We start from the raw sequence: 13,863 nt of genomic DNA on the forward strand, positions 1-13,863 counted from the left end.
TCCACTATAAGAAAAAAAAAAAAAAGAACAGCCCAAAAAATTATCCACTATAAGAAAAAAGAGAACAGCCCATAAAAATCATCCACTGTAAGGAAAAAAAAAGAGAACAGCTCAAAAAAATTATCCACTATAAGAAAAAAAAGAGAACAGCCCAAAAAATTATCCACTATAAGAAAAAAAAAAAAAGAACAGCCCAAAAAATTATCCACTATAAGAAAAAAGAGAACAGCCCAAAAAAATCATCCACTGTAAGGAAAAAAAAAGAGAACAGCTCAAAAAAATTATCCACTATAAGAAAAAAGAGAACAGCCCCAAAAAATTATCCACTATAAGAAAAAAAAGAGAACAGCCCAAAAAATTATCCACTATAAGAAAAAAAAAAAAAAGAACAGCCCAAAAAATTATCCACTATAAGAAAAAAGAGAACAGCCCATAAAAATCATCCACTGTAAGGAAAAAAAAAGAGAACAGCTCAAAAAAATTATCCACTATAAGAAAAAAAGAGAACAGCCCAAAAAATTATCCACTATAAGAAAAAAAAAAAAAAAGAACAGCCCAAAAAATTATCCACTATAAGAAAAAAGAGAACAGCCCATAAAAATCATCCACTGTAAGGAAAAAAAAGAGAACAGCTCAAAAAAATTATCCACTATAAGAAAAAAGAGAACAGCCCCAAAAAATTATCCACTATAAGGAAAAAAAGAGAACAACCCAAAAAATTATCCACTATAGGAAAAAAGAGAACAGCCCAAAAAATTATCCACTATAAGAAAAAAAAAAAGAACAGCCCAAAAAAATTAACCACTATAAGAAAAAAAGAGAACAGGCCAAAAAAATTATCCACTATAAGAAAAAAAAGAGAACAGCCCAAAAATTATCCACTATAAGGAAAAAAAGAGAACAGCCCAAAAAATTATCCACTTTAAGAAAAAAAAAAGAGAACAGCTCAAAAATCATCCACTTTAAGAAAAAAAAGAGAACAGCCCAAAAAAATTATCCACTATAAGGAAAAAAAAGAGAACAGCCCAAAAAATTATCCGCTATAAGGAAAAAAAGAGAACAGCCCCAAAAATTATCCACTATAAGAAAAAAGAAAGCAGCACAAAAAATTATCTACTCTAAAAAAAAGAGAACAGCCCAAAAAATTATCCTCTCTAAGAAAAAAAAGAGAACAGCCCAAAAAAATTATACACTATAACAAAAAAAGAGAACAGCCCAAAAAAATTATACACTATAAGAAAAAAAAAGAGAACAGCCCAAAAAAATTATACACTATAAGAAAAAACAAAACAAAAACATCATCCAACTTGTCAATTAAGGGAGCGCTGTTAACCCAAAAGGTCTCTTGCTTTAAAATTAAGGCCACCACAAAAAGTAAAAGCATAGGCTAAAAATTTTTAAGGCCTTCAGCTAATGTGGCTAATGCTAATGAAGCAACGCACCGGAAGTGGAGGTCGGTACACTAATAATAATAAAGTTATTTTAAAAATATATAGTGGATAATTTTTTGGGCTGTTCTTTTTTTTCTTATAGTGGATAATTTTTTGGGCTGTTGTCTTTTTTTTTTTTTATAGTGGATAATTTTTTGGGCTAGTGGATAATTTTTGGGGCTGTTGCACCTCTGGGCCACCGTAGAAACTGAAGCACTGTGGTACTGTTTATCTAAGTAAGTAAGTAAATTTTATTTATTTATTTATTTATTTATTCATAGAGCACTTTTCGCAGACAGAGTCACAAAGTGCTTTACAGTGTGAAGTACAAATAAACAGTACAAATAAAAAACAATCAAAATACCATTAAAACACAAGTAAATACAATTAAAATATAGTTAAACGATAATAAATACATAAAGTGCAATCTGTTTGTAGCAGCCCTGAGTCAGTTGGGAAATTAACTGTCTGTCAAATGTTCATTGTGGTCAGTTTAAGATGCTGCAGCTCTTTCATAATTCATAGTTTGAGTTATTGTGATAATAACAACAACAACAACAATAATCATCATCATAATAATACATTTTATTTAGTGGTGCCTTCAAGTTACCCAAGGTCACCTTACAGACAATAAAAAGCATAAAATAACAACATCAAACATAATCAAAACAAAACATCAACCTAAAAACAAGTGTGGTGTACAGTGTCCAGTCAAAGTGAATATGTCAGTTTGAACAGATGGATTTTGAGTTTGAGTCAGTATTAATTGTCAGCTTTGTAAACCCAGGCTGGACTGACTGTACATATCCTGACCAAGGAAAATAAAATTCTCACTTTGTGCAGTAATCTACACCTGGCTTTTCTGCCTCCGTCCCTAATAACATGCATTATATAGACTAAATGTAGTCTAAAATTGACGTTTATTTGCAACATAGTTTGGCAAACTATTACATGATCAAAAACAAATTAATTTTAGTGAAAAAAAATGTCTCTGTTTTGAATGTCTGGAGTTGCCAGATTAAAATGGGGTCACAGGCCAAACACAAAATCACAGAAAATTCGGAAAAAGCTGACCGCTGCAGTTATGTATTTTTGGTCAAGGAAGACAGTAGCGAAAATGGCAAGTTAATAGGACAAATATTTTGGAAGATTTTAGTCATTTTGGAATACAATAGCCTAACAATAACGCTGCTATGGCCAGAACACTTTGGCGGTGACTGCTGGACAAATGCAGTACAGCATGCATAAATACACAACAGCATGAAAACAACCACATCTGGAACCTGTGGATCCCCACGGGTCAACACGCTAGTATCTCTGAAGTGGATTTCATCTTATTGCGTTTTTTTATATATATATCTCTTGGCCTTTATGTCTTATTGTGTGATTTATACCATTCTCATTTTATGTTTCTTATGCTGTTGTCTTGTTTAATCTTTTACATTGTTTTTGTCTTGTTTTGTCTTTTACGTCATTTATATCTTGTTGCATCTTTTAAGAGTTTAAGAGTCAAGAGTTTAAGACTCTTTAAAAGTTTCAGTGTATTGCCTACTTCTTTTTACAGAAAACTCTGTTGTTGTAGAAGATGACGGTGTTTCCACGTTCACTACGGAGCCTCACATCCAAATGGGTCATATTTGATGACTGTAAAAAGATGGAAAACTGCATTTTACACCAATTATTTACATGTATTGATAGAATTAGTGGATCATCAGGTATTAGACACGTTAGATCAGTAGATGCTTTTGGTTACCAGTGGACTTTTGGGTCTTTACTGGTTAATCTGTCAACTGAATTTAGCTGCTGACAGTGCTGTGGGCTCCCTGATTTCTTTTACTCAGTCTTGTGTTAAAAATCTTGATGTTTTCTTTGACAGTGCTTTTAAATTTGACAAACAAATTTCTTCCGTTATTAAAACCAGCGTTTTTTCACCTTTTACACTGCAAATTTGAAAATGCAAATTTAACACCCTCAGAGTTGAAATTAACACTGAGCCAGGGTTTATATGGGAACCACTGGTTAAGTGTTAAATTAACACTTTTGAAAGTGTTAAAATGATTAACACTATGACAGTGTTCAGGCAAACTCTTTAAGTGTAAAATATTAACACCACAATAGATGAAAAGAACACTAGATTAGCATTCGAAGTTCATTAATTAGTGACACCAACAGAGTTAACTATTCAACACTACACCAGTATTCAAGTAACATTCTGTGGTGTTAAATGTAAATTTAACTAGTGTTTACTATACTACTCACGAGGTGTACATTGTCCACTGGGATTAACACTATTAGAATTAAAAATGTACAATCTGTTAGTGTTAAGTCTAACCATCCACCACACATGTACAATAATCACTCCAAAAAGTACTGCAATAAAAAATACAGATTTTTCTTTAACAGGGGGCTTCACATAAAATTTGACAAGGCGCACAACACTCCTAAAACCGTGTAAAACCACCTTTTACAATACTGCCCAAAACATGAGGTAGCTTGGAAGTGCAGGAGACAATCCATGAATTTGTTTGAGGTGCCTGAACAAAAGTAAAACAAAGGAAACAGCTCAACATTGTTGCTGTTTTGGCCAGTTACTGTCACGACTGAGTGAAAGACTGAACTCGCATGGTGCTGAAGGGAGAAAATGGGTTTATTAACATAAAATAAGACATGAACGAGATAAAATCTGGGTTTGAAAACATCAGAGTCCACGGGAAGACAGGATCAGGACGGTGAGAGTCCAGGTTATGGTTCTGAAGTGAAATGAGATGAACGTCTGTGGAGGTCAGAAGCAGTGACAGCAGGAGCAATGATATGGCAACGGACCAGAGCAGAGGAGGTGCTTCTATGGGCTCCTAATGCAGATCTGCTCCAGGTGTGACAGGTGCCAGCAGGTGAAGCTGGTAATGAGTCTGAGGGAGGGGTCTGTGGCAACGCAGGAGTGCACCATGACACTTACTATTTATTCAATAGCTTTGCTCTCAACTCATGTATGAATTGTATGGATTACCTAAGACTAAAATGCAGGAAGCTGTTGAGCTAAAATTAGCATGTTCGACGTTCTAAGTTTGCAGCAAGAGCTAATTTTAGCAGCTGGTTAGCCTCTAGATGTCTCACCCAAATTGTTGCTCTTGATGCTCAGTTCAGTCATATGTGAGAAATTGCATGTTCTCCAGATCTTACAGGTGTGATCTGCTGACCATGTGGCTAATAGTCAAGAGATGATGACAAACATGGAAAAACAAGTCATCAACGTCAGAGCAAGAAACTAGCTTTTTTGTTAAGCAGTAAGCTCCTAATAAATCCCAAAATGCAAAGTTCTTTTTGCAAATAACATTTTCAGAGCACAACAGCATCTCACCAATATATCCAACAGAGCATACCTGAAATAAAAACAGAGCATACCCGAAATGAACTGACTTCAAGCTTTTTCCAGCTATAGTTAGATCAGATATTCTTAGACGGTTAAAGCAGATAAAGTTTTGTAGAATATAGAAAAGAAAGGCACTCACGTTGAATTGAACTTGCAGCAGAGGGAGTAGCGTTTATGAGCAAGGGCATAAGTTCTAGTGACTTGAATACTTGTCAACATCCATTTTTGTATATCTGATACATGATTAAAACATCACCAACATCAACAACCATAACCAACATAAAATATCAACAACACTCAAACATCATTAAAAAAAAAAAAAGAAAAGGTATGGTCTCACTTTGTAAGTTATGGTAATCTGATAGCAGGCCTTGATTCTAAAAATTTTAAAATGAATTCCATATCTTGTGGAAGATAAGAGTTTTCCGTTTAATTGTGTACGTGAGCCTTTCAATAGCTTTGCAGATGAGAGTTCCACAATCCAGGAATTCAGCGATGGACAACCAACACTTTTCCGATGTCTAGCAATAAGGCACTTCATAAATATTAGACAGAGGTTCACCAGCTCACTTTCATGAGTTCTGAGTGCTGAAGTTTGTGGAAGAAGACCTAGAGCACAGATCTCCGGGCACATTGGGATTTCTTTGTCTATAATATTGGAAACTGTGTTAATTATCCTTCTCCAAAATTCTTGCATATGTTCACATTTCTATATACAGTGATACAAGGTACCTCTCTCAGTTCCACATTTTATACAGGTGTCTGGGATATTGGGGTTGAATTTGTTAAGTTTTTCAGGAGTTATATAGGTTCTCATAAGCCAGTTATATTAAATTAATTTAAATCTGCTTTTAATGGACATTGTTTGCACCTGGGAGCAAGCTTTCTCCCATTCCTGCTCTGTAATACCTGTTTAGAGGTCTTCTATCCATGTTAATCTTTTATAAGTTGAGGATTCCGTAGTCATTTTTATCAATTTCTTACATCATTCCCAGCATCTATCTTTGTGAAAAATCACAGAAGTGACATTCTCATGAAATCCGCTGTAGTTTGTCACTGGGTTGGAGTTGTTAGAGTTTAGATCGTACATAGAGATGTGCTGATAACCTAAAAAGCAGAATGTAAACTTTCTGCAAAATGTAGCAGCTCAGATTTGAATGTTACAGTTATATCATGACAGTAATTAAAAAAAAAAAAAAAAAAAAACAGGAAAAGGAATGGGAAAAAATTTTCAGGTGTCAGGTGTCATCTCAAGTAAATTTACATGCTAGAGGCAAATGTTAAGGAAGTGGTTTGCTAAGCATATTTCTACAACATTTTGAACTACAGCCCCAATGACAGCATCCATGTTGATCACACGTGTGATCAAATATCAGCGTCAAGTCTAACTTTGTTATTTTTCTGGCTTGAACTGACCCTTGTCTCTGCTTATAAGATCTGACTACTATCCCAAACCATTTAATATTGCAGTGTAAACTCTGTGCCAGATTTCACAGCATGCCTGTGACAGTAAAGGATGCAGATTCCTGATGGTGGACTGTCCTGCCACACATCCCTGCGTGGACCTGCCAGAATTTGACAGTATGGTCATATCCAGCTGTGACCAGAATGACCACGTGGCTCTCCACTGTGTCCTGTTTCACATCCATGCTCTATACTTGATACTCTGAGGAAGGTGAATCAAGTGGTTTTCTTTCATTATTTTTCCATGCCAACTTTAAACAGGCACAAATGCTTGGCTGTGGAAAGGAAACACATATCTTTAACATCTTTGTAAAGCTGCCTAGCTTTGTTTTTGGGCTCTACAGCTCATATAATTGGCCAGCCTAGCAAAATTGGATAATTATGCTAACATTCCTACTTCATTTCTACTACACACAAATATGTTATTTCATTGTAATTTGTAACAGTTTTGACTTATTAGCAGAAGAAACTGGACAAGTTAACCCTTTCATGCATGACGTCCCCATTTGTGGACACTTAGTTTAAGCTCACTTTCCAAAGGGTTATAAAGGCAATATTCTCCACACCACATGGGGGCAGTCTCTATAGACTCTAAGCAATACAATGAACTTTAGAACATACAATACAATATACAAACTCTTCTAGAAGACATTTCAATAATGACAAGAAACAGATTCAAAAAGGAACATGTGAAGTAACACAACATCTATGACAAGTCAACAAATGAAAGAAATAAAACAGAACAAAAAGGGAGTTGTAAAACAAGTATAATATAAAAACCGTTGAAGCAAGACTAAAAAGGTCAGAATAACAAATGTTGTTTAATTTCACTATGTAATTTTATGACTGATTTAAAGTGATGAAAAAAAAAAAAAACAGTTTGAAATCATTTATGAACCAATTAAAGGAGGACTTAGAATTTTTCCATTTACTGCAATGAATATGATATTTACACAAAAGAACATTAATATTAATAAGTTCAGATACAGACGAATTCAAATTATCCATAAAATAAAGAATATCAAACAGAGTCAAGCAACGGTACATCATCAGTTTTAAGAGACATCCAAGTCTTAATGTCAAACTGAAATTCTTAATTGGTTTTAAAACAAACAAATATTCTAATGTTTCCTCAGACTTGGCACAGACAGAGCAACCATCTACTTCAAATTTAAAATGCTTTTTGAGAAATTCTGCAACTGGGTAAATATTATGGATGATTTCGAAGTGAGTTTCTTTTACTTTTGGAAAAATAGGCCATCTAATAATCTTTGAATTTGCCTTTATCATAGTGGACTGTGACATGGATCAGGGCAGTACCAATTATCTTATTATTATATTTCTTATCCTTTACATTTATACTAACAATGTTGGAAGGGAAGGCTCACAATGAAAAAAAGTATCATCTTAGTTTTAGAATCTGGACTGCTCTGTGATCTCACAAAGTCAACCTCCTAAGACCCAGCTATGGGTTTTCTGACTACATTTGTGGATAAGAGTTTCACAGCTTAAGCAAACAAAGAAACAAAGAAACAAACAATACATACATACATACATACATACATAAATAACTGTCCACCGCAAAAGACATTCCATAATTGAAAAAAAAAAATGCATCTGAAAAAATTGTTGCAACATTATGTTTTCAATATAAAACAAATAAAACAAAGCCCAAACTTGTACTTTCCTGGTTCTCAGGAGGTTAAATATCTTCTTAAGAAAACCGTAATTTAAAAAAAATAAACAAATTCAAAATGCATTTCAACTTTAGCCTAATTTTGCGTATAAAATTCATCTAAAAAAAAAAAAATCTAAATACTTTTATTTCATAATTCATGCATGAAAGGGTTCGGATTACCTTGACTTGTCTGTGTGGATCAGTCTATACGTCCTTATATGTGTCCCTAAGCAGGCTAAGTATAAATACAAAAGTAATAGAGTCAGTCAGTCTCTGAGAGGACAGAGCTCATGCACCGAGTGGATCAGTAAGGTCTGACCAAACACATTCTATTTCACCTTCAACGGTAATATAGCTACATGGAAAAACAGAACGCACTCCCTCCCTGGCCTTGAGCACAGTCAGGCCTAATAGGAAGAGTTCAAAGTAACAAGGGTGGCATTTTTACCAGACACTTCAATCAAACTACACATAAAGTATCAGAATAAGTCATGACAAGGGGAGTTAAGATGGACTATCCATGAACAGTCACAACAGTTACACAGAGTGATAAACACTGTTGCACATGGGATAGTCTGGGTTATTAAGATCCATGTTAACATAGAGCATGAACTAGCGCTGGTGATGTGTTTTAGCTGTGGCATCACCAACATTACATTACCAAGCATCCCAGTATTCTTCCCTAGAAATTGGAGACCACCCTAGTCATCAATTCAATATATACCTAAAAACCCAGTTCCTACATAGACATTCCCAGGTTACGATTAGGGTTTATAATTACAATCCTACTTAATAATGTAATAATGTATCTCTTAATTGTTATTATTGTCTATCATGATATTCTTATGTATTTTTCTATAATCAAACCTAAATTACAATTGCTCTATTGAGATAAAAGTAATCAATTATTATAATCATTTATGGTTAGGAACTTAACCTAATATTAATTTAGAGCATAACTTTTGATCTCAATCTCAAATTAGAATCACATGTATTTAAAAAGTAGGATTTGGAAATGGGAGATGTGACTCCATCAGATGACCACAGCTGGTTCTATTAAGCCTATCCCACATCCATAACACCATCCATGACATCAGAAGGATGTAGAGATGATGAAATAAAGAAAAAACATCACTGAGAAAAAAAATATACAGGTTGAGATTAGGGTTTATAATTTAACACTTATTATATTAAAGTCAGTATTCTAATATATTATGTTGTAATCTCAACTCTAACCAAATAATGGGAGGTTGCGTCAATTGACCACCAGGGGTCACACTAGGTATGTCTTATGTCAAGGTGTCCCATAGTGGGGTATGTACCATTAGGGGTACTTTAAGTTTTTTTTGGAAAAATACATTAAATAAGTCACTATGTACTAAACACAAAATAAATAATGAGAATTAATGCTGAAATATAAAACACAACAAATACATTCATATAATAGCTTTATTGTCAATCATGTTGTTTAAGCTTTGGTAACATTTAAAGAAGATTTCTATTTTATATTATTCAAAATTAGTTTATTTGAGTTGCTAGCCCTATAGTTAGCTAGCCTGACTTGTCCAGCTGTTGAGATTAAACTAATATAACCACAAATTATGGCATTTTTAAGATAAGGTAACGTCAGTCCAAATGTTGGTATCAGTGGGTTTTATTTTAATTGTTTTGTTGAACCTGGTGGTGTTCGCTTAAGTTTGTCAGCTGAGGTCATATGCTAATTAGGAGGAGAGTTACTGTAGAGCTGAACTCTGCCAATAAAAGTTCATTAAAGTTATTATTCATGAGAGAAAGGAAGCGAAACTGCTGTAACTTGGCGTTTATAATCTCCGAGTCATCCGATAAGAAATCTGTTGAATTTTGAGTTTGCTAATGTTGAGTTTTTAATGAGTTTAGCGTCTGTGCTAACACTAGCATGCTAAATTAGCTGCTATGCTATCTGCTGCTTAACACCTTATTGTGTGTGTTATCAGAGCAGAGCTTGGCAGGTACACAGTGTTCACAGCTAACCACTGTTTTGTGCTTGTACCACAGTCCTATAATAGTAAAACTGAAAAATGGGAAATTGTTTATCTCCTTACGAGTACAGTACAATTGCAGAATGAACTGAAGAATGCAGAATGAAGTTAGCACCACTCATGTAAGTAGCCTATTCAAGCTGAAATGAACCTTCCCCACAAAATTTAAATTTTCAAAGTAATAAAGTCAGTCCTTTCAGTGGTCAACCCCACTACTCAAAAGTATAACACATGCAACAATACATACAGTAATGACACAAGAGTTGTGTGTGGTTTATTGTCAGATTTACCATGAAATAATGCACTCACTGCTGTCTGTCTCATAGAAGAACATGACTGTGCTCAGTTTGTTTGGAACTATTCAGCTGTACATGAACCATGTGATCACCGGAGCAGCGACGTCAAAGTGTGTCGTAACTCTCTTTATACGGCTCTGACCAGGATCAAGTCCAGTTTTTTTGTTGTTGTTTTTTAATTAAATACTTTATTTAGAACACCACAGTTTACATGACAAATATAGACTTTTCATGACAATCACACATAGTGATCAGTCGCAATAGAAGTCATTACATAAATGCTCACTTGTAATCATGTACAGAAGGAAAGAAAGAAAAAAAGATGGTAGGAAAGACAGGAAAGAAAAAGTATGCCAACTTCTACTAGGAGCAGGCCCGGACTGGCTAATCGGGAGGACCGGGACAATTCCCGGTGGGCCGGTATAATATTTGGGCCGCGAGGGCTGGAGTTCACTTTAAATATGTATTTAATATTTTATTTATTTATTTTTTGGGGCCGGTGTTCAGTCATAGCACTGAGTTGATCACGTAATCTGCAGCCGCTGTTCCTGGGCCCCACCCCCTCTACTAGCAAACTGTTTGTTTTCGTCTTCTTTTTTTGCGGACACACCGTGACCTGACATAACATGTCCTTGCATACGGTTAGTAGCTCTATACTGTAGCTGTGGAGCAAATACGATCTGTGCTCTGTAGGCTGTGGATAGTCAGCTGTGTTTGCTGTTTGAAACATGGATAATAGAAAGAGCAAGGGTGGTGTGGAGAAGGCAAGAATTAAAAAGAGGAAAGCTCTGGAAGCAAACGCAGCCAAATGTGACAAAATCTGCAACTTTGTCACAAAAATGACCTCCCGGTTGGAAACAACTAATGAGGACGATGAACCGGGCAAACCACCTTTAAAGTTAGTTAATTATCGAGTCAGTGAATTGTGTGGCATTGTGGTGTGGAACATAACGTTATGCAGTTTAAATAATAGTATGATACGACGCCCCATAACTGGGAAACTTTGTCTTGTAGCTCCTCAGAGTCAGAAAGCAGATCCAGCACCAGACACCAGCCATGAGCCCACAAGTCCAGAGTGGGCAGGTAGGACTGCTCAGAGAGGGAAGATTATTAGAATAAATAGGCTCCAATGAAGAGTATGGTGTAGGCTTGTTCAGTATGAAAGATGCTCTGAGATGCTCCAGGATTCAGCACTACATGAATGAAACTGACACCAAGGCTTTGCAAAATAGAAGATTTGTGCTGAGAATTCTGACCATTTTTAAAATGTGCTTTAGTGTCAGAAGCAGAGCCAGGAGCCAGTAGTGATGAGGGGATCGCTCCTGTCAGTATGGAAGGAAAAGGTGAGCTGTTGGAACAGACTGTGTGAATAAGCATTAGTTCCAGTAAAACCACTTTCTAGACCCAAACCATAGTCCTGACCTATTTTAATTTTTATTATTAAAAGTGAGACAGTAAATACACAAAGCCCACAACTGAAAAGCAATAGCACAAAGTAATATTAAATAAAGCTGCATATTTTGCCAATGTAAATATCTTAATTAGTAAAGTAAGTCCAAATGTCTGTAGATATTATTTTTTATTGTGATCCAGGTGCAGGTGAGTCTAGAGAAACTGGAGGAAGTGTGAAAGGGAGCGCAGAGTCTACTGATGACAGAGGAGCAGCTCAGCAGCACAACCCTGAACCACTTGGCAGAAATGACACAGATGAAGATGAGTCTGTTGTTAGCTTTGGTTCCTCTGCTCACCCTCAGTCACAGGACATACAGACAGTTTTTTCTTATCATCCTCATCAAACCCCTAATATCACTATACCAAAAGTTTTCAATAGCAACGATGGAACAAACCGCAAGTAAGTTGTGATGGAAATCTTTTGTTGCAGAGGATACAAAAATAATAGTTATTAGAAAGTGCAGCAAGCTTTATTTTTTATTATTATTATTATTATTATTATTTATTTATTTTTTTTTAATTTAATATTTTTTTATATTCTTTCATTTCATTTCAAACATTTTAAAGGTTTGAAAAATGTTAACACTTATAAGAACAAAAATATAGATTCTGTTATTGTTGTGTTGTGAGGAATAATAATGTTGGAGATGTCGATGTGCACTCACTGTTGAAATAAATCCACATTGTGAAGCAACCTTTACTTGCACTGAATTGGAAATATTTTAGAAAATACACTGAATTAGAAGGCTTTGCAGAACAGTGTGTAGACCTAACATGTAAGGTTAGAATTCCATGATTTTAATAATAATCGGTCGTGATCTAAAGTGGGCTGGTCTGAGGTATGAAACTCCAGGGCTGAAAATGAGTCTCAGTCCGGCCCTGACTAGGAGTGTCAAAGTTCAGATGAATATATTAAGAGAAGCACAGATTTCAACAGTTTTGATTGCCTTTTGTTTTTCGGAGTACTTAAAACTCTACCATATGATGTGACATTTTTACACTTTTCTTTTGTCATCTTAAAATGCTGCTAATAAGCGTGTGTCAAACTAAAATGTAAAAGAAATTCACCAGGTTTTGAAACTCAAAAATGTTTAATTCTCATATATTTCTGATAAAAGTCTGACCAATCATTTTATTCGGACCGAATAAAATAATTGTCCGGGCCTGGCTGAGCCTCCTGTCAGTCATCCGTTACCACCGTCCTGCATCCGATATGGGTACCTCTGAATCTGACGTTTCACTTCTGCTGCTTCTCCTGTCACTGACCGCAGTCTCCTGTCTTGGATGTGAATTGATAGGACTCAAATGCATGGTGTGGAAGGGAAAAAATGGATTTATTAATTGAGAGAATGAATTGTTTGAAACTGTTATAGAATGCAGTAATGCATGGCTTTTTTGCTGAGCATTTATAACAATGAATGTGAAATTGCAACATCAAAATGAAAACATTAATCAGGTATAGTGAATTGCTTTTGAGCAGACTACTTTCAAAATGGCCAAACAATACATTCCTCCAAAACAAAATAAAATGTCTATCAGTTATTGTGAATAAAATCAGAGTTTTTGCCAAAAAGTTTTAACAGTAGGGCAGCACAAAATAAATAAATAATAGTTTCAGGACATTCATTGCAAAAGTTACAGTTTATATCAATATCTTTCTTCAAATTATTATCAAGTCCAGGTTCAGACCCAGGTTCTGCAGGATGTGACCTCAGTTCTGGGTGACGTTCACGAACGAATCGAATCTTTTGAACGGCTGTTTGAAATGAACGATGGGAACCGAGTCTTTGTAAAGAGCCATTCATTTTTTAATTTTTTTTTTAAGGGGGGAGTGTCCGATTGCCTGTCAATTTACCAACATACTGTTCTTGTTCTGAGAATTGCACTATAGTTCAGGTATTTAAGTAATTGAAGTGATTAATCACTGTTGTGTTTTGTGCATTTTTTTCTGTATGTTTACACACATTTATTGTTCTTGTTTTGAGGAGAATGAAATGTTACTTCATAAGAAAATGTTTTATTTTCTTCTTCATTTTTAGGCTACAGACTAGTCCACATAATGTACCGTGATGTTTTTAGTCAAATTCCGGCATTTGCCAAATGTCACCTCTCATGTATTTAGCCCACACATTTGAACTAACTATTCTTTTTTATG

The sequence above is a fragment of the Sphaeramia orbicularis genome, chromosome 9 (assembly GCF_902148855.1).
Source record: "Sphaeramia orbicularis chromosome 9, fSphaOr1.1, whole genome shotgun sequence".
Taxonomy (NCBI): domain Eukaryota; kingdom Metazoa; phylum Chordata; class Actinopteri; order Kurtiformes; family Apogonidae; genus Sphaeramia; species Sphaeramia orbicularis.